This window comes from Mustela putorius, unplaced genomic scaffold (genome assembly GCF_011764305.1).
Source record: "Mustela putorius furo isolate JIRA1106 unplaced genomic scaffold, ASM1176430v1.1 tig00001063_pilon_pilon_pilon, whole genome shotgun sequence".
In the NCBI taxonomy this organism is placed as follows: domain Eukaryota; kingdom Metazoa; phylum Chordata; class Mammalia; order Carnivora; family Mustelidae; genus Mustela; species Mustela putorius.
Genome location: NW_025421556.1, coordinates 1,976,722 through 1,999,716, shown reverse-complemented (window position 1 = coordinate 1,999,716; position 22,995 = coordinate 1,976,722). Strand labels below are relative to the sequence as shown.

The 22,995-nt window shown below is 38.6% G+C and overlaps 1 pseudogene; it reads left to right on the top strand.

Moving 5' to 3' along the window:
* The window catches only part of LOC106004267, a 99,287-nt pseudogene extending 79,843 nt beyond the window's left edge, over window positions 1-19,444 (top strand).
* The last annotated feature ends 3,551 nt before the right edge of the window (window positions 19,445-22,995 follow it).

Below are 22,995 nucleotides of genomic sequence, written 5' to 3'. Positions count from 1 at the left end.
AATATTCTACGTGCACTTGAAAAGACTATATATTCCACTGTTTTAAGATGTATTGTTCTGAATATTTCTGTTAGCTCTATCTGGTTTAATGTTCATTCAAAGCTACTGTTGCCTTGTTGATTTTCTCTATGGATGATCTACCCATTGCTGTAAGTGGGATTGAAAATCCCCTACTATTACTGTATTACTATCAATTTCTCCCTTTAAGTCTGCTAATAGATGCTGTGTATATTAGATGCATAAATATTTATAATTGTTATACCTTTTAGTTGAATTGTTCCCTTTATGATTATGTAGTACCCTTCTTTGTCTCTTGTTACAGTCTTTATTTTAAAGTCTATTTTATCCGATATAAGTATTGCTACCACAGCTTTCTTTCCTTCCATTTGCATAATAAATATTTCTCCATCCCTTCACTTCCAATCTGCATGTGTCTTTAGGTCTGAAATGAGTCTCTTAAATGCAGCAAAGATGGATCTTGCTTTTGTATCCATTAGTCATCCTGTGTCTTTCTGTTAGAGCATTTAGTCCATTTATATTCAAAGTAATTATCGATGGAATGTATTTATTGTCATTTTGTTACTTATTTTATGCTTGTCTTTGTAGCTCTTCTCTGTTCCTTTTTTCTCTTGCTCTCTTCCCTTTCATTAGTGTTATACACAGATTTCCTTCTCTTTTTTTTTTTTTTTTTTTTTGCATATCTATTACAGGTTTTTTATTTGTGTTCATAATTAGGTTTATATATAAAATCCTATGCATATTATAGACTATATTACATTGATGGTCACTTAAGTTTGAAACTAATCTAAAAGTACTAAATTTTTACTTCTCCCTCCATGTTGTATGTATATAATATCATACTTTATATTTGTAAAAATAAGTCAAGGGATTCACAAAATAAAGAATGTAAAGTATAATTGTACTGCTTTTGTGCTTTAACCTCTGTACTGGTTTTTATAAATGATTAATCTGCTACTTTTATTTATTTATTTATTTAAAAAATTTTATGTATTTATTAGACAGAGAGACATAGCAAGAGAGAGAACATGAGCAGGGGGAGTGGGAGAGGGAGAAGCAGGCTTCCCGCTTAGCAGGGACCCCAATGCGGGGCTCCATTCCAGGACCCTGGGATCATGACCTGAGCTGAAGGCAGATGTTTAATGACTGAGCCACCCAGGTGCCCCAGTCTGCTACTTTAATTATGTTGGCATTTACAAAATCCCTTATTTTTTTCTTTTCTTTTTTCTTTTTTAATATTTTATTTATTTGAGAGAAAAAGAGAGAAAGCAAAGCAAGAGGGAGAGCACAAGCAGGAGGATGGGGGAGAGAGGCAGAGGGAGAGGGAGAAGCAGACTCCCTGCTGAGCAGGAATCCTGATGTGGGGCTCAATCCCAGGACCCTAGGATCATGACCTGAGCCAAAGGCAGACGCTTAACACACCGAGTCACCTACGTGCCCCTCTTTAACCCTTTTTGTAAGCCTAGTTTAGTGGTGATGAACTTTAACTTTTGTTTTTCTGGGAAACTATTTATGTCTCTTTCTATTTTGAATGGTAGCCTTGCTGGATAGAGTATCCTTGGCAGCAGGTGTTTTCCCTTTTAGCACTTTGAATATATCATGTCACTCTCTTCTGGCCCACAAAGTTTCTGCTGAAAAATCAATTGATAGCCTTAGGGAGGTGTCCCTTGTTTATAACAATTTTCTTTTCTCTTGCTGATTTTAAAGTTCTCTCTTTGGAAACCAGTATTATAGTATATGTTAACTAACTAGAATTTAAATAAAAATAAGGAAAAAAAATTAAATTCTCTTTTTATCACTACTTTTGTGGGCTGATTCTCAGGGGGAGGGGACTCTCTGTGCCTCCCGAACCTGGATATCTGTTTCCTTCCTCAGAGTAGAGTAGTTTTCATCTATTATTTCTTCAAATAAATTTTCTGCCCCCTTTTCTCTCTCTTCTCCTTCTGGAATCCCTGTAATGCAAATGATTTTACACTGTCAAGTGTAAGAACCTATTCTCATTTTTTTATTATTCTTTATCCTTTTTGCATTCAGCTTGGTTGCTTTCCATTATTCTGTCTCCAGCTCACTGATCTCTTCTTCTGCTTCCTCTAGTCTACTCCTTCTTCCTTCTAGTGTGTTTTTAACTTCAGTTTTGAGTGTGCCTCTGCTAGGTTCTTTTTTATATTTTCTTTGTTGAAAGTCTCACTAAGATCCTCCACCTTTTTATCAAGTCCAGTGTCTTTATGACCATTACTTTGAATTCTTATATCATGCATATTGCTTATCTCTGTTTCATTTAGCTCTTTTGCTTGTGATTTGTCCTTTCATTTGGGATGGAGTTGTCTATCTCCTCATTTTGTCTAACTATTTGTGTTTGATTCTTTATATTAGAAATTCAGCAATATCACCTGATCTCAAAAGTAGTGGCCTTGTGAAGAAGAGGTCCTGTAGTGCACTGCAGTGCTGTGTCCCCCCTATTCACCCAAACCTGGTGTTTCAGGGTGTCTCCTATGTGTGCTTCATGCATCCTACTATTGTGATGGAACCGCATTCGCCTTTAGGGTAGTCAGCTGCAATGACTCTTTTTGCCTGTTGTGGAGAAGGTTTGGATCCTGTGTTGTTAAGGGGCCAGTCTGGGGCCACTACGGGCTTGTAGTTGGGTCAGACCAGATGCCTGCCCTCAGTCTGTTTGCCAGGCCTGTAATTACACAGAACTATAGGGCATTCTTTCTGCATTGTCCCCTGGGAGGCTTCTGTTAGTGGGCAGAGTGTGCAATCAGATCAGATGTCTGTCCCCTAGCCCACCGCTGGGACTGCAGTCAAACTGGTGTGTTTGCTTATCTTTCCCTCTGTCCAGGGCAAGGTTCACTTTGGAGTGGGGCTGTTCACTGCAGGAGCTTCTTAAAGAATGAGAGATGTCAGACACCCATTTGAAAGGATTCTTGCCAAATGGGGTGGATTTGATGGGGTAGATCTACAGGAGAACACAGGGGCAGGGCATGAAGTGTTGGCAAGGTATGTTGAGAGGGTTGGTGTTGTCCCACACGTGTCCAGGTATCTAGGCTGGGTAGAAAGGAGAAAATGGCACCTGTCAGCCCCTCTCTTCTTGAAGATGTCTCCCAAGGATCCCTGCTCCTCCAGTGCACATCAGTAAATAAATCTCCTTCCCATATACTCAAGGTGCTTTTCAAAATGCTGTTTCTATGTTGTATCTCAGAGGGGTTGTTTGTTATGCTGGCTCTTTTAGGGCAAGGACTATGTTTCCTATCACTCTCCAGCCCTCCCAGACCTACGTCTGCTGATTTGTAACGTTCCCACTGTTAAGCCCCAGTGACTGTAAATTCTCACAAAGTTAAGTTCCTCTGGTTTTTAAAGCCAGATGTTATGGGGATTCAGCTTCCCAGTGCCGGTCCCCCATGTCTGGGGCGCCTGGTATAGGGTCTACTCCTATCCCTCCTTTATGCTTGTGCTGTCCTTCCCATTTGTGGTTAGTCTCTTGGGTTAGTTTGGTTCCCAACTGGGACTTTGTCCTTCCTACTATTTTTAATGTGGCCTCCTTTTTACCAATAACTGTGGAGAGTCTGTTTTGTTGGTTTTCAGTTTATTTTCTGGGTTAGCTGCACTAATGTAGCTGTTGTCTAGGTGTATGCATGGGACAAAGTGAGGTTAGAATCCTTCTACCCTGCCATCTTCCCAGATCCCCCTAAAAGTCTCCTTTACATGCCTCTAACGTCTGCTCTGCTTCCCATGTCCACTGTCGCCACTAAGGTCTCTCACATCCTGTCTAGATTTTGGCAATACACTTCTAACTGATTTTCCAATAATGTCTTCTCCTCCCCAAACCATCACATACCCCGTTGTCAGAAGAATCATTTCACTACATTGCCTATAAGGAAAATTCCAAATATCCAGGTATGGCAGGAAAACACTTTGAGATATTAATTAACAGAGGTTACCCCACTCATTTTCTTCCTCCCCATTCCAAAAAGGCAGTCCAGCCTTTGGCTCTCTTCTCCCTTAGTAGGGAAATTTGTATTAACTGGTACCTATAAGGCACTTCCTTAAAACCTGAGTTCCCTGAAGACTGAAGGTAGCTGAAAGAGAGAGGGTGATTGCTTCAGATTTGGAAAAGGACTCCAAGGTTACTGAGGTACAGAATAGAATGTGTCCCCCATGGCAACGGCCCCATAGGAGGCAAGACTTCAAAAGCAGTGGTTTAGGGTACCTAAGTAGCTCAGTCATTAAGCATCTGCCTTTGGCTCAGGTCTTGATTCCAGGGTCCTGAGATCAAGCCCTGCATTGGCTTCCTGCTCAGTGGGGAACCTGCATCTCCTTCTCCCTCTGTGGTTCCCCCTCTACTCTCTCTCTGTCAAATGAATAAATAAAATCTTAAAAAAAAAAAAAAAAAAAAAAAAAAAGAAAAAGGCAGTAGCTTTAGGGTCTATCTAGGATGTGAGACCATGTTCACAGTTTTAGTAAAGATTCCTGTAAGCCTCTGTGTCCAAAATAGCAAGGAGTCACAGGACTTGAAGGGGCTGTTATGGGTTCAGTAAATAAGAATGGTCAGCATCTTCAGACTGGAATAGATAAGAGATTGGATGCCTTTCTTTTAGGATCCAAGTAAGCTTCCCAGATTCTGGTGTGATCCTGGAATGGGAAACAGCAAAATAATTACTGAAATGGGTTTTCCTGTGATCTTGGTAAGAGCATGCTCAGAATGGGTTCTAATTTAGAACAAGAGTCAACCCACTATTCTGCATCCAAGGCTCTGAAATCTGCATGCCTCATTCATTCACTCAACAAAAATATACTTTGTGTTTCTTAGGCAGCAGGAGAACACAAAGGCAAAATAGAACACTTTGTGTCCTCAAGTCATAACAGTGAAAGAAATAGCCAATTTCCCTCTGCTTTTCTCTTCTTTAAGGAAGCCTTCCCATGACGCCTCTGATCTTGGTAGACACCTCTCATACACATTTTTAATAACATCTGTTAACTTTGTTAAGTGCTCCTAAGGAAAGGTAGTTTTACATTTATTTGAGTGATTATTTAATTAATTATGTCAACTCCATAGACTGTAAGTTCTATGAGGGCAAAGGCCATGTCAGTTTTTGAGCAATAAATGTTCAGAAGAAATGAAGGTCAAACTCAGATAGGTCTTCAAAAGTCAGGTCAGGATCTTAATCACTTGTCATTTAAAAGAGTTAGAAAAGGGATGCCTGGGTGACTTAGTTGGTTAAGTGTCTGCCTTCGGCTCAGGTCATGATCCCAAGGTCCTGAGATGGAGTCTTGCATTGGACTGTGCTCAGTGCGGAGCCTGCCTCTCTCTCTACCTGCCACTCCCTCTGCGTGTGCTCTTTCTCTCTCTGTGTGTTTCAAAAAATAAAATCTTAAAAATAATAATAAAGTAAAATACTTAGAAAAGACCAAAAACAATGTGGAGGCTCACCTGGCATGTGTTGTTAACCACAACTGAGTCAATCAGGCAGGGAACTGTTTAATGATGACATTAAGAAACTGTAGCTGTGGTACAATAATATTCACTTTTTCACCAAATTAATTAACTTTAAAGATTTTTATTTATTTATTTATTTGACAGAAAAAAAGAAAGCACAATGGCGGGGGGGTGTAGCAGCAGGCCAAGGGAGAAGCAGGCTCCCAACTGAGGCAGGGAGCCGAATGTGGGGCTCGATCCCAGGACCCTCGGATTATGATCTCAACCAAAGGCAGAGGTATAACTGATTAAGCCACCCAGGTGCCCCTGTTAATTAACCTCAATACAATTATTTTTATTTTAATGGTAATAATAGCAAATACTTTCGCGAGCCTACTGTAGACCAGGTATTGTGCTTAGTGTTGCTTACATTACCACTGTCATGTTCATGTATGAATATAGTTTGGATTACTTTCATTTTGCAGATAGGGATCCAGAGACGGACAGAGACTTTGTATAAGTTGCCTAAGGTAATACAAATGATAAATGATGGGCTTGTGATGTAGAGATAGCAGCCTAACTCCAATGTCATACTGTCAACCACCTGCTCTCCAGCCTGATGCTGATGAGATCGAAGAGTCAGCCAGAGGGAGGTTTAAATACTGAAGGAATCTACACATGTGAAGTGATGAGTAACTAAGGAAATTCCATGGATGAGTGCAACTAAAATATAGAGCTATAGTTTCCATCAGGCAGTGATGGATACAGGAGAAAAAAAATGCTCAAAAGCAAAGGCATTCACAATACCAAAACCGGAGCCATAAAGCCAATCCAAGACTCAGTTGCTTCACAGCATGGATTGAATGTCTCTTCAGATACACCCAGAATGTCTGGCACCGATCAGTAGGAATGCTTGTTAATCTTAGCGTATAATTGTTCCTAGCTACCTTTCTTAATTTGTTTTAATTCTTTAAAATTTAATCCTGACATTGTGGTTCTTTCAAAACACCCTTCAGAATTTCTCAAGATACTCACTTTCCTTCTTCTAAATACAATATAGGTTTTCACTTTTGGGGGGTTGCCTAATTTTCCAATATGTTTCTCCAAGTGATCTTTTTCATCATTCCACAGCTGTTTCTGTTGGACACTCTGGACTGCCTTCCCGTTGCTGATTAGTTGGTTAGAGGTCATCTGGAAGTTGTTTGGAACATCTCAGTGGCCATCCTCTGAACAGCCCTCTGGTGGGATCTCTAGAAAAATACACACCCTGTTCCAGAAAGCACATATTTTTAACTTCTCAAGAGCATTCCCCAGTGCTTTTCTTCATCCAAAGACAGCTCCTACTATGTATCTGAATCAGGGCTCTTTCACTGATATTACGTGAGTGCATGTTAGCTGAAGCCAAAATGTGACCCTGTCATTTTCTTTTCTTTTTTTTTTTTTTAAGATTTTATTTATTTGTCATAGAGAGAGAAGCGAGAGCAAGCACAGGCAGACAGAGTGGCAGGCAGAGGCAGAGGGAGAAGCAGGCTCCCTGCCATGCAAGGAGCCCGATGTGGGACTCGATCCCAGGACGCTGGGATCATGACCTGAGCCGAAGACAGCCGCCCAACCAACTGAGCCACCCAGGCATCCCGACCCTGTCATTTTCTTTATGGTTCAATTCAAACTCCAAAAAAATTTTCCTTCCTTAACTCCACCCACTTGGAATCTCTTCGTCTAGCTTGATAAATATCACATGGTGAGCTTGACAATTTAGCTCTCGTGGTTGCTCTGAGTATTTCCTAGGTGATACACCTCTTGAGGACAGGAATTGTGTCTTCTGCTCCTTTCCTGTCTCTAGCTTTCTCATTACACTTCTATGCTAAAATATTCAGTGGAAACATGTGTAGCTGAAGTGAATGGAGCTGATTTTTTTTGAAGAGTTTATTTATTTATTTGACAGAGATCACAAGTAGGCAGAGAGGCAGGCAGAGAGTGAGAGGGAAGCAGGCTTCTTGCCGAGCAGAGAGCCTGACACGGGGCCCAATCCCAGGACTCCGAGACCACGACCCAAGCTGAAGGGAAAGGCCCCAGCCCACTCAGCGACCCAGGCGCCCCCATGGAGCTGATTTTTTAAATTGCAAGGGACAAGCTTGCATTTGGATGGTTGTGTATAGCTCTGCTACAGATGGACATCTCAAGACCCTGTTAGGTTCAGAACTCTAAAATCTCCATTTCTCCCATTCACCTGAGCACTGATAGTCTCAAAGGGTTCAGAAAGCAGCTTTACCAGTACCACGCAGCCACCCAGATATTTTCTTTTATTCCTAAGGAGGAGCTCTTGATAGTTTGGCCTCACATTAAAAATAGAGATTTTAAGGAAGTTCCTTGCTAAGTTGGAACTTTATTGTTCATCTTTATTTGTATCAAATGAAAACTTTCCCAGAATGTTCATTTAGAATCCAGAAAGATTTATTAAGTATGTATGTTTTAGTGTCAGAAAACTTAAATTCCAAAGAAAAGCATTCATTATGTAATATGGAAAAAGAACAACTCTAAAGACAAAAGTCAACTGTATTTGAACGAATTATCCATTCATGTTGGGCTCCGTCTCCCTACTCTTCATTAAGAATTTATCAATTTCTTAGAAAGAAAACCTACTATACAGTGACGCTATATCAATATTTGATGTAATAGTGCCTGGAGCACTGGATTGACTTTCTTATTGTGAAAATGGGAAAGGAAATTAAGACTCAGCCCTATTTTATAATGGCAAGACACTCAGATAAATTGCAATTTTGTTGTTGTTCTTTACATCCTAGGAGTGATAATGATCAGATTCTTTGTGATCATTGATATGTTCTTGCTAGTTTCATTTTGTCAGACTTAAGTGCAATGTTTAATGTTATCGATCAGTCTGGAAAGTGCTAGGATGTCCTAACATTCCCATGATTATATCACTTGGCTCTAACTTGTCCAAAAGAAAAAAAGAGAGAGAGAGAGAGTGAGAGAAAGTGGCTTGTTGTTCTCCACTGGGTTTCTTGAAATATCCACTATTTTCCTTCCATTCTCTGAGGGTGGTCCCTCATGTCTTACTGCGCATAGCATATTAGCAAAATTCCCAACAAATTTTTGCTTTTATTTTCACATGTAGTATATTCAGTGAAAGTGTAATATATTCCTGACAGCTGGCAATCCTCTTGATATTTCTCTGCTGCTTGCCTTCCTACCTTTCAGAGTAAGATATAATGATTCTGCTACTGTCTGTGTATGGACTCTGGTATAACATCGAGTTCACACAAAAGTAGGGCATTCTATAAAGCAAGAACAGGAAAAGGACAGACACTACCCAAAATGATAGAGGTATACAATTCAGGCCAAGGCCATACTGTATTGTTTAAGGTAGTTAGGCAGGAGAAGTGGCGTCCTGACAGCATAGACGTGAGAAAACTGTTCTCATCAGGCAATCAGACCTGAAATGTCCTCCTTTAACCATTGAGTCTGATTACAAATGATTCTAGATCAACTCCATGATGCAAAAATTTCCAAAATTTTCTCCTCCAAAATCAGCCCTTAACATATCTCCAAAGGACATTTTCTCCGATGTTCACTATGGCATTTTCTCTTTAGCAGGTTTGTACTAAGTGAGTGAGACTTCTTTGTGGATTTGAATGTTCTCAGAACATATAAAATTAAGTGCCTAGAACAGTGCCTTGGTGAAAAAACAGTTAGACCATTAAGTGCATTTAGAGAATCCATCTAATAGTAGATCTATCTAATAATAGATTCTAACAGTTATATTAAAGCCAAAATATAGCTCCTATTCTTATAACTTTCAACCCTGGCATTTTGTTTTGCTTTAAGACCACTATATTCTGGATCGTGCATTACAATTTCCATCCAAATGAATCAGGACCAATAAATCATCTCTTCACAGCAGGACAGCTCACCACAAAATGCATACATGATATCCCCATCCCTCATCTGTAGATGACTCTCTTGCCCAGACTTCTGTGGTGAGTGGGGTTGAAGTCAGTTGGCCAGCTGCAGAATGGAGAACGCTTATTACTCAGCCCTATAGAAATAAGCTTCTGATGATATATTGTTTATCTAAGTAGATCATCACTTATAACTGCACAATAATTATATATAGAGATACATATGTATATAGTTATAGATAAATAAAGTAACTGCTTATATTAATGTATATATAAAATATGAATGATCCTTGAACTGTGGGTAACAGTATGTTCAGGAGATGACCTTTTGGAACAATATGATCAGGAGGTACCTGAAAAGTAAAACCTGGAAAGTAAAACATTTTTCTTACATATAGGAGATATGCATTTGTTCTTCCTTGGATAGCATCATCATCTTTGAGGTTTTCTCAGTTCCTGTAATTTGGATGGAGCAGCTTCAAGTGACCCAGACACTGAGATGATCACATCCCTGGGTTTGGTTTAGAGATGGGCTTATAATCCTGTCAGAGACAATGAGACTTAGTTCTCAGATGACAGAGGAGCTTTTGGGAGAAAAACTCTCTAGCTGCTGGTAGCCATCTTGATTTCAGGAATGGAGAGATGGCATAAGAATGAAGCCAACACAATGGATGGTAGAAAGAACGAATGCTCTGATGGCATAGAATATACAGTGAGGTGAACCTCTAAACGATCTCTTTTGCCTAACCTAGTCTAAATTGAAATTCTGGCACTTGAAACTGAGGCAGAACTGAATAATACATGGGTTTACTAATCAGGTAGGTCCAGGAAATGCTGCACACACTGTGTGTTAGTATTTCAGTAAGGAATCTGACAGTGTTTCTCAGGAAATCCTTGTGGATAACATGCAGAAATGTGGAATGGATGCAAGCACAGTCAGGTGACTTCATCAATAATTGAAGAGTCATGTCCAAGAATGCTAATTCCATGTCAACCTGAAGGAAATTTTATATTGGTGTGCCTCGGGGTTCTTCCCTGGCCCTGTCCTTTTTGACATATTTATCAAAGGTTTGGATGAGCACACCGATGGCCTTCCTATCAAATTCTACAGATGACAAGATGATTGGGGCACTAGATAGAATGTTGGATAACAAAGACAAGTCTCTAAAACTCTTCATAAGCTAGAGCATCAGAATGGCATTTTAAAAAGGACAAATGTAGACTCTTTGAATTAGATCCAAAAACTAATTATACAAATAACCGGGTAACACTAGAAGCTTAGTTAAGTGTAATTTCAAAATGGACCGGCAATGCGATACAGCTGTCTAAACAAATAAATAAGGAAATAAAGCTACATTAGATTGCATAAATAGGACACAGCAGTGATGGAGGCAGATGTCATATTGAACAAATCATGGTTAGGCTGGTAGGGAAGAAGCATATAGAGCCAAAGGAACTAAAGTTTTGCAAATACTTCTGTCTGAATATCTAATGATCTGCCCCAGTGTGCTGAATCAGGGAAGCAGAAAGGATTCAAATTACCAATGGGAACACTGATGGCCCTTTTACTGCTCCTACTTGTTATTTGGATATTCTGTTTTTTCCCTTCCCAAAAAGGAAGGGATGGGTGTTTATCTCTGAGAGATATGTTATGCTCCCTAGTAAAGTAGGCAAGGAGCATAGGGAGAAGGAGAGACAGGAAAGCCAATAGGCACATGCTGAGAAAGAGTGTGGGGGTGTTTAAAGATCACACTTTTTCTTCCGGAGCACTTTTAAGGTGTAAGCGAATAGAGAGAAAAGAAGGAAGGGGACATAATTTGGATTATGGTAACCATTCAAATACATACAAAACCAAAATGCATCTTTACGTAATGACGCAGCTATTGGTATGGGTCCCTGGCACTCTAAATATGATTAAGACTCTTCATATATTTCCTTCTCAGCCAGGTCCTGCCACTTCCCCATTTCCTACCACAGGCATATAAAAGGCTCGTGGGAAAACCTACTTTCTCTCTCTCTCTCTCTCTCTCTATATATATATATATATACACATTTTTTAAAACCTACTACATTCTTTTTTTTTTTTTTTAAGATTTTATTTATTTATTTGACAGAGAAAGACACAGTGAGAGAGGGAACACAAGCAGCCAGAGTGGGAGAGGGAGAAGCAGGCTTCCTGTTGAATGGGAAGCCCAATGTGGGGTTTGATCCCAGGACCCTGGGTCCATGACCTCAGCTGAATGTGGAGGCTTAATGACTGAGCCACCCAGGCGCCCCTTAACCTACCACATTCTTAACCAAGAATATATGATAGTAGATTTCGTGCCACAATATGACTTGGTCTGGAAGTAGACAAGTCTAATTTCTTCAAAAGTTACAATCAACATGGGACTCGGGTTTGGGCCAGTACAATCAGAGAATAAATTTAAAAATTTTGGAAGGGAGAAGACAAAATTGCCATTGCTTGTAGATTAAATAATAATTTATATAAAATATAAGAGAAGTTACAAATTATGAAAATTAATAACAGAGTTCAAGGTCCGCAAGGTTGAGAAATAAAAATATCATTAAACAAAGACAAATAGCATTGTTTTATACCAGCAATAATCAATTAGAAAATAAAATATTACTTACAATAACTCAAATACTAAAAACTATGAGCTGGCCTAAGGAAGGTCATTATAGAGAAAATTTTAAATTTAAAAGAAGAGAGCAGATTTGAAGAAATGGAAACTCACACATATAAATGATTTTATAATTTAAAGATATAGATTTCCACTAACTGATTTACAAATTCAATGCAATTACAATAAATATTTCAGCAGAATATTTTGGGAAAACTAGATAAAACTCCTTCTTAAATTACTATGGAACAATAAAGGGCCTTAAACAACTAAGACAGTTTTGAAAAAGAAGAACAAATAAGGAGCTTGACCTTAGCAGATACTAAGAAATACTATAGATATTAAGAAGAAGAACTATAATAATTAAAATAATATACTTCTGGTCAAAGGAAAAATGACAAATAAATAACAGAGTTATGAAACAGACCCTGTATGAGAACCCTTGGGATCTTAGGGTAGAAAAAGATGCTTTAAAATAGACCCTGAAGGGGGCACCTGGTTGGCTCAGTTAGTTAAACCACTGCCTTCGTTCGGGTCATGATTTGAGGATCCTGGGATCGAGTCCCACATTGGGCTCCCTGCTTGGTGGGGAGTCTGCTTTTCCCTCTGACCTCTTCCCTCTCATGCTCTCATTCTCTATCTCTCCTCTCTCTCTCTCTCAAAAAATAAATGAAATCTTTAAAAAAAAAAAATTAGACCCTCAAAGTATAATCCCTGAAAAGAATTAAGGATGGAGTTTGGCTATATCAAAACAATTCAAAGTTCCTATTGAATAGGGGATACTATATACAATACTAAAAAGTGACTGATAGGGGCACCTGGGTGGGTCAGTCATTTAGCATCTGCCTTTGGCTCAGGTCGTGGTCCCAGGGTCCTGGGATTGAGCCCCGCATTAGGCTCCCTGCTCAGTGGAAAACCTGCTTCTCTCTCTCTCACTCCCCCTGCTTGTGTTCCCTCTCTCACTGTGTTTCTCTCTGTCAAACAAATAATCTTTAAAAAAAAAAAAAAAAAAGTGACTCATATTCTAAAGATCTTTACAACATCTCTAACAGACAAACCATTAGTTTCTAGAATATATAAGGAATTTTTAACAATCAACAAGGAAAAGACAACCCAACAGAAAAATGGGTAGAAGGTATGAATAGGTAATTCACTGAAAATCTAATCAGGAAAAATTTGAAGAGATGTTTAATCTCACTTATAATAAAAAATGTTAATTAAGGGGCGCCTGGGTGGCTCAGTGAGTTAAACCCTTTGCCTTCAGCTCTGGTCATGATCCTGCTGTCCTAGGATCAAGCCCCGCATTGGGCTCTCGGCTCAGCAGAAAGCCTGCTTCCTCCTCTCTCTCTGCCTGCCTCTCTGACTACTTGTGATCTCTGTCTCTCAGGTAAATAAATAACATCTTTTAAAAAAAGGTTAAGACTAGGGTGCCTGGGTGGCTCAGTGGGTTAAAGCCTCTGCCTTCGGCTCAGGTCATGATCCCAGCGTCCTGGGATTGAGCCCCACATCGGGCTCTCTGCTCTGCAGGGAGCCTGCTTCCTCCTCTCTCTCTCTCTCTGCCTGCCTCTCTGCCTACTTGTGATTTCTGTGAAATAAATAAATAAAATCTTTAAAAAAAAATGTTAAGACTATCAGGAGCTATCAGTTGATACTATTCATATTGACAAAATTTAAGCATTGAATGTATCACCTACTAGCAAAAATATGGAGAAATAGGAACCCTCTTGCAAACCAGGTAGGAGCCTAAGCTGGTGTGATCATTTTGGATTACAATTTGGCAGGATCGAGTGATACAAAGTATGTGTATACCTTGTGATTCAGGAACTCCACTCCTGGTACAGTGAGGCGTAGGGAATGCAAGGAGACGCAGGGAGAACACTGCATGATTGTTCTTGGTGTCAAGTGTTGGAGGCAACTTACATGTCCCTCACTAGGGGAAGAGTATGATAGAGCATTTGCCTAAGATGGGAAAAAAATGCAGTAACCAAAAGAAATGAATTAGATCTTCATATAGTAGCATGGCTGGATCTCACAATGGCATATACATACAATGGAGTACTATCCAGCCTTTAAAAAAAAGAAGATTCTGCAATGTGCGACAACATGGATGAACCTGGAGGACATTATGCAAAGTGAAATAAGCCAGTCATAGACAAATGTTGCATGATCCCACTTACATGAGATATCTAAAATAGATTCACAGAATCAAAGAGTAGAAGGGTGGTTGTGGGACTGGGGGAAGAGAAAAATGGGGAGCGATTAACCAAAAGGCATAAAGTTTTAGTTAAGCAAGATGAGTAAACAAAGGTATAACATTAGAAAGGAAGTTTCCACATTGCAAACAAAAGAATGGGGATCTATGAAAGGATAGGAAATGGGAACAGAGATAAGGATGAAGGAAAAGAATAAATTGAAAGGAAGGGACTTGCATGGACCAATTAAATGCTAAGAACTGAAGAGCATGATTAACTCTCTTTGTCTTTCTGTATAGGCAAAGACCCAAAAAAAGGGAAAGTGGGGGGGGGGGAACTACTTAAAGAGACCAACTTGGGATCTCCTTCATAAGACATTTAAATGAGGTTTCATCATCCAGAATTCAGGCAATAGCTGCTTTTAAATGATCTATGGAGGAAGTAGCCTTTTGCTCCTGAGGTCCTAAGGTTCAGACTGTCTACACATCAAAAGAAATCAACTTAATTTATAAATTATGCATTCTCTCTTCCTTTCATATGTCTATCCATCTAGTTATATCCTAAAGCATGATCATTTTATGGTGCCATAATATATAAAGCATTTTCATGTGAACTATACCATTTTTGGAACTATACCACTTGATTTTCACAAAAATATGTAAAGGTATTATCAAAGGTGAGTTAGATGTTATTATTATTATTATTGGTTTCTCCTTTTATAGATTGTAAGCACTCCCATTTTGCCCAAGTCACGTTAGTGGAAAGAACCAGAACCAGGGATTGAATCCAGATCATGTGACATAAAAATCTCATGCTCTGTTCACTGAATTCATTCCCTAGAGGTGAATGAGCCCAATACACTATTTTCCTCAACCATGGATGTCTCTGGGAGGAAGGGAATATTACAAATATTGAGGAAACTGTAGTTCAGAAGCTTTAACCAGAGTCTGACATTGACAACTGTAGGCCCCAAGACTCAAATTCTGGTTCTGCGCCTTACTCAGCAAAAGGCCATCACTGAAACGGCGTCAGACCAAAGGTCTCTACAAAATGGGCTTCTTAAAAATACAGAAGCAAATATTTAAAAATTTACTAGCAGCTCTGAGTCATTTTGAGGGCCCAGTGAGCCCCCCAGAGGCTCCTGCAGTCTCTCAAACTGGGCTTCGGCTTGCAAAGAAACGCTGCAGGCAGTGGACTGGTGGCACCAGAATCACCTCCCAGCCTGTCTGTGCAAGGCCACCCAGCTTTCTGCTCTGAGAGCCAGAAATCAGGGATGATATTTCCCTTGCATTGTGATTGGGCACATTTAATGGACAGGCAGGACTTTAGACAGAATGTGTGCTTGTTCCTTTATATTTACAACATCCCTGATGGGGTCAGTGAAAATTCCCAAATAGCTACTAACTCCTTAAACAGTGTTGGAAGGTCTGTAACCAAACTCAGGAACTGTGGTTCCCATCCCTAGCTAGGCAATAGAATCACCTGAGGAATTTACAAAAACACTGATGTCTTTACCCGGTAGACCAGTTAAATAAGAATCTCTTGAGAGTAGAACCCATGTATCAGAACCTTGTTTAAAATCTCCCTAGATGGTGATGAATGCGTTCTGTAATTAGATAGTGGCGATGACTGTGCAACTTTGTGGATAAGAAGCACTGACTTGTGCACTTTAGCAGGGTCATTTTTATGGTATGTCAAATCATACCTCAGTAAAATTAAAAAAAAAAAAAAAAACCTTTTTCTTGATTATTCTAATGGATAATCTGGGCTAAGAACCACTATGAGATTTGAGAGTGCTTTCTAACCTGACCTGCCCCTTGGAATCTGCTGGGGAGCTTTAAAAAATACAGAAGTCTCATCATGACCGCCATAGATTCTGATGTTATTGGTCTGGGCATCAAGAATTTAAAAACCTCTCCAGGTGATAATAACATGTAGCCAGGTTGAGATCACTGGTCTGGAATGGTGACCTTTAACCTGGGTTCCCCAGAGGAGCACCTGGGAACTTATGAGAAAGGCAAGTTCTTGGTCCCACACTAGACCTACTGAATCAAAAAACTCTGGGGTTAGGTTCAGGAATAAGCCCTCCAGATGATTCTGATGCCAGCTGCAGTTTGAGAACTCCTGTTTTAGCTCTCAAGGAAATTACATTCCAGTACAGCTATCCTTGAATTTCCCTAATCCCTAAACATTTGTGTTCCAAATGTAGAAAATGTTATCATACCTAGCACCATGGTAGACAACAGTGACTGAAGGTCTAGATGGAAAGGGACCCACTTGGAACCAATTAGTGAGGAGGAAACTATGTAAGACACAGGGTTATAAGGTTTCTCTTATATAAAAGCATGTTAGTTTCAGCCTGGTGAGTTGAGGTTGGGAGCAGGAGGATCTGAACATACTAGACCCAACTTGGGGAGGGAGGGAGAAAAAGAAGGGGATGGGCATAAAGAGTTTGCTCCCTGCTGGGGGAAGAGGCACTAACCTGGGGGTTGAGGCTGGTAGAACAAGGAGGCCTTTTTGAGGCGGAGGTCAGTGGAGGCTTTGATCAACGTGGCAGCTTCATTTGTGACCACAGCAACTACCATTTCCGAGATGGAGGTGGTAATTTCAGAGGCAATGGTGGCCACAGAGGAGGATTTTGACAAGGAGGTGGCCACAGAGGCTTTAACAGAGACCAAGACCAAGGACCTCCAGAACATGTAGCTGTATTAGGGGAGTTCCTGTATCCCTGTGAAGATGACCTAGTTTATAAATGTACTACAGGCAAAAACGCCAATGCTGCAGTTTATTTAGAGAACAAAGAACAAATTAGCAAAGTGAGCGAAATATTTGGACAACTTAGAGATGTTTGTTTTTCCATTAAATTGTCAGCAAATATGAAGGTATTTTCCTTTAAAAAACTGCAGAAGTCTTATATAGACCCATAGAAACTGCTACCATCACAGAGGTTTTTACCTCGACCTCCAGGTGGGAAGTGACCTCCAAGAGAAGGTGGCAGGAGGAGGGGGAGGAGGTGGCTGAGGTGACAGAGGTGATGGCTTTAGAGGTAGAAAGAGAAGATCGAAGTGGAGGTTTCAGAGGAGGAAGTGGAGGTGGTGGTTTCAGAGGGAAACGACATGAAGTATAACCGTTGACAGAGAAACCTCCTTTATGATCTACTTCTATAGATCAGAAACTTGTTTCTTGACCAAGTCTTGAAGAACTGGTCACTTTATGAGTGGAACGATAATGTCCATGCCATACAAAAGTGTGTGCAAGAAAATAGGCAATTTTGCTCTAAGAGAGTATGAACGAGTCTTTTAATGTTCTCCACAATGCTTGGAACTCTGTGGGTGCTTAATAAATGGTCAGTTTTCATTTGAAGCATTAAAAAAGAGAATGTTAATTTCAGTTCTCCCACCAAATCCTTGAAGTTAGAATTACAAAACACTACCTACACAGTCTGTTTTTCATGTATTTTGAAACTCAAAATACATTGTGTAACCTCAAATCCTTTCTTGTTCTTGGGCTTTTTAATCCAGAGACTCCTGGTGCAGTCAGTTAAGTCCCCAACTCTCAAAAACAACAACAGCAAGAAAAGTGCCCTGGACTCTTGGTTTCAGCTCAGGTCCTGATCTCAGGGTCATGAGATTGAGCCCGCAGTCACCTCAGCCCTGATAGAGTCTGCCTAAGACTCTCTCTCCCTTTGCCCCTGCACTCACTCTAATAAATAAATAAGTAAATCTTCAAGCCAGTGATTTTCTTTTTTCTTGGTTTTGCTCAATAAACAACTCTTCCTTCCACCTTCTGCAGTCATTTGAGAACGTTGTTGGAAAAGCTTTGACATTCTAGAAAATACATTGTTTAGAATTTTGTTTTCTAAGTTTGTAATGAAAAACCTAGATTTAAATCTGTATTAAAGATTTTGAGATAAATTTTTTTCTACCTGCCTGCCCCCAGGTGTGAAATGTTACTGCATCGTTAATTATAGACTCTTAATGAAGCAGAATTCTGTAGATTTTCAGCATTTGTGGCAACCTCTTAATAATATTGATCTAAGATCAGTCTTTGAAAAAATGGCTACATTATTTGTCTTATGTTAGGCCACTTTGATATAACGAGGTTGCTAATAATTTATCCCCCTAACACTAATTACTCCCAAATTACAAATAGAAGACTCAGAACCTATTGTGAAGTCTAGTTTATTTGAGAGGATTACAGACACACACACCCTCCTCCAGGCTCATTAACAGAGGGATGACACAGCAATATTTCTGGGGACTGAATTTTGACCACCCTTTCATTTGAATAGAGAGATAAGTTGCAAATCTAAGACTTACGTCCTTGAAATTGTGCCTTTAATTTGGCTTCCAAAGTCTGTCAGCATCAGAATATAGTTTTGTATACCTCTGTCTACCTCTTACTCTCCCAACTAAGAAGTCTTCAACTCCTACTGCTAGACATATGCCTCAGCCCTTGAGCCTTATCCCATTCCCAGTGGGGCCTTGCCTTGGTACGCCATCACCATGGTGACATTCAGCCATCCCTCAAGAGGCCTGAGCAGGTGAGTCAATGCATGGAGCTCATTATCCCACAGAGCCAGAGAGAAGAGAGTAATGCATAAAAGAGTAGTTGGAAATCATGGCAGATAAGTAAAAGACAGTTATTAGGACCATTTATGGTAATTCTTTAGATGATACACAATTAAGTAAAATCAGAAAAGAATGAGGTTGAAAATAATTGGAAATAAGGTCAGTGAATTGGATATGAGGGAAATATTCTCTAGTGAAGAATGAATCTTGAAACATCGGATAGTCATTTCTATAAACTTATTGGGAGTTACTTTCAAAAAATCATACATGAAAAAATTCTCAGTGAGTTGGTAGGATCGTTCTGCCTTGGAGAGCCTGGGAAGTCCTTTTAAATGTGTCTGTCTCACTAGTTTTCAGGACTCCCTACGTCTTGCAAATAGATTTCTACTCATTCTCCATGGAGTTTATTGTCCAAATATTATTAATAACATTTTTTAGAAGTTATAATCATACATAGTGACTGATCCATTATTGTTCACTCATAACATATCAATAAGCTCCCAAAGTAGATAATTATATCATTATGCAACATGATCTCTGAATATAACAGGTGTGGGTAGAAGGGGGCACAGACAAGATGACAGCAAAAGATCTGCTCAGGGATGAACTCTTTTAAAAAAATTGACTAGTTTTTCATAAACATTACCACCTGAAGATAATCAGAAAATATACCTGATAGCATATACTTTGTTTTTCTTCTGGTACTTGAATTACTCCTTCTGTGATAATTTTTTTAAAAATTCACATGAAAAAAGATTTCATTATATAACCAATCTAAACAAAATGTATTTTTTGTTAGCTTTAAAGTGAAATTACATATAGTTTTATACTCATGATAGCCTAAATAAAAGAGATTAATAAAATAATTGTTAGCATATATTCTTTTTAGAGCCTCAGTAGAAATGACAAGAAGCTAGTTTTAAGACAGTTAATAAAATATTTTTCTCTCTAAAAATCAGGGAGGATTATATAAAAATATGAAATGGAAATCTTTTAAATTATAATGGAAGAGGGGGTATATTAACTCTCAAGTAGCATAAGAAGAGAATTTCTTTATATTTCTGCTATGAAAAGAACTATTGCCTCAAGGCTCAAAAAATAAGAGACCTCGTGATTCCAAAAGCAATTGAATAAAACCGTCTCTTTGTAGTTTTCACAGATAGTCCAATGTGTAGGGAAGAGCTAAATGTGAGTATAAAAATTGGTATGTTTTCTGAAACTACTTTTTTAAATTAATAAACTTTATTTTTTTTAGAGCAGTTTTAGGTTCACAGCAAAACTGAGCAGAAAGTAGAGTTCCAGGAGACATTCTGCGTGCTGCCCCGCGCCACAAGACTGCTCCTACTGTTGTAGTACTCTACTAGTGTAAAACATTCATCGGAGTTGGTAGAATTACACTGACACTTACACTGTACTACCTAAAGCCTATAGTTTACATTAGGGTTCATTCTTGGTGATGTACATTCTCTGGGTTTGAACAGTGTATTATGACTTGGGTCCATTGTAGTACCATACAGAGTAATTTCACTGCCCTCAAAACCCTCTGTTCTTGGCCAGTTCAATCCTCCCTCCTCCTTAACCCCTGGAACTACTGATCTTTTTACTGTCTCCACGGTTTTATTGCCTTTTTCACAATGTCAGTCACATCGTTGAGACACATAGTAGGTCGCCTTTCCAGATTGGCATCTTTCACTTAGTAATAGACTTTTAGGATCCATTCATGTCTTCTTGTGGGTTGATAGCTTATTTTTTTTTATTGTGAATAATTAATATTCACTTGTCTGGATGTATCACAGTTTACTTATTCCTTCGCTTACTGACAGATATCATGAATGCTTCCAGGTTTTGATGATTCTGAAGAAAGCTGCTATCAACATTCACATGCAAGTTTTTGCATGAATGTAAGTTTTCAGTTCATTTGGATAAATACCAACGAGAGTAATTGCTGGGTAATACGGGTAAAATATGTTTAGTTTCGTAAGAAACTACCAAATTGTCTTCCAAACTGACTGTACCATTTTGCATTCCTGCCAGCAATGAGTGTGATTTCCTATTGCTTCCACGTCCTTGTCAACATTTGGTGCTGTCCATGTTGCAGATTTTGGCTGTTCTGTGTGTAGTTGTATGTCATTATTTTATTTTGAATTGTTTCTGATCTTAGTGGGAAAGCTTTGAGTTTCACACCATTAAATATGATGTTAGCTGTAGATTTTTTAGATGATATTCCTTACCAAGTAGAAGAAGTTCCCCCTCTAGTCCTAGTTTGCTGAGAATTTTTATCATGTGTCAGTATTAGATTTTGTCAAATGCTTTTTTCTGCATCTGTTAGTATGATCCTATGATTTTTCTTCTTTAACCTGTTGATGTAATGATTATATCAATTGATTTTTGAATGTTGGATGAAACTTAGTATACCTGACATGCTAATCCCACTTGAGGATGGTGTATAATTCTTTTTATACATTATTGAATTTGATTTTCTTGTATTTTGTTGAAGATTTTTACATTTATATTCATGAGATTGGTCTGTAGTTCTCTTGGAATAGTTTTGTCTGATTTTGGTATTAGGATAATGCCAGCCTCATAGAATAAGTTAGGAAGTATTCTGTCCATTTTTATCTTTTGGAAGAAATTATAAGTAATTAGTATATTTACCAGCAAATGCATCTGGTCCTGGGGACTTCTGTTTTGAAAGGTTAATTTTTCAATTTCCTTAATTATCTAAAAGATAGTCTATTTCTGTTTGTACTGGTTTTGGTAGATTGTGTCTTTCAAGAAATAGAGTGGCCAAATTTATGGCCATAGAGTTGTTCACAATATTTCCCAATTATCCTTCTAGTATCCATAGGATCTATAATGATGTCCCCTCTTTCATTTCAGGTATTAGTTATCTGTGTCTTCTCTCTTTTCCTCTTAGCATGGTTACAGGCTTATACATTTTGATATCTTTTCAAGAACCAGCTTTTGGCTTTGTGGATTTTCTCTACTAATTTTTAGTTTTCAATTTCATTGACTTCTGTCCTAATTCTTTTTTCTTTTGCTTACTTTGGATTTAATTTGTTCTGTTTTCTAGTTTCTAAGATGGGAACTTAGGTTGTGGGGTTCAAATCTTCCTTCCTTTCTAATACATGTATTTGATGCCAGATTTCCCCCTTAACACTGCTTTCATTGTATCCCACAAATTTTGATAACTTTTACTTCATTTATATTTAGTTAAAAATATTTTAAAATTTATCTCAAGATTTCTTCTTTGATGTCTATGTAACATATGTTGTTTAATCTCCAAATCCCTTGACTTTTCCAATTACCGTTCTGTTACTGATTTCTAGTTTAATTCCATTGTGGTCTGAGAGCAGACGTTACATGATTTCTCTTCTTTTAAAATTGTCAGGGTGTAGTTTATGGCCCGGCATGTGGTTTATCTTAGTGAATATTCCATGCGAACTTGCAAAAAATGTGAAATCATCTGTTGTTGGATAAAGTGGTCTATAGATGTCAATTATAGCCAGCTGATTGATGGTGCTGTTGACTTCAACCATATCCTTACTGATTTTCTGCCTGCTCGATCTGTTCATTTCTATCAGAATGGTGTTAGTCTCCAGCTAAAATACTGGACTCCTCTCTTTCTCTTTACAGTTCTTTCACTTTTACCTCATGCATTTTGATGCTCTGTTGTTCATTCCCATTAAGAATTATTATGTCTTGTTGGAGGTATTAATCCCAGTGTCATTATAGCACCCCTCTTTATCCCTAATAATTTCTCTTGCTTACAGGCTGTCCTGTCTGACTTTAATATAGCTACTCCCCCTTCCTCTGACCAGTGTATATCTCTCTCTATCCCTTTACTTTTAATCCATATGTGTCTTTATATTTAAAGTGGGTTCTCTGTAAAAAAAAAAAAAAAAAAAAAAAAAAAAACCATAAAGCTGGGTCAGATTTTTTATTCATTCTGGCAATCTTTTTCTTTTAGTTAGTGTATTTAGACCCCTGATATTCAAAGTGATTATTGATCATGGTTGGAGTAACATCTACCATGTTTGTTATTGTTTTCTATTTGTTGTCTTTGTTCTTTGTGTCTACTTTTGTTTTCCACATCTTTTCTGCTTTCTATGGTTCTAATTGAGCATTCTACATGATTCCATTTTCTTTCCTTTCTTAGCAGATCAATTATACTTTTTAAAAAAAATGTTTACTGGTTACCCTAGAATTTACATACATATTTGCAACTAATCCAAATATACTTTTAAATAAAACTGT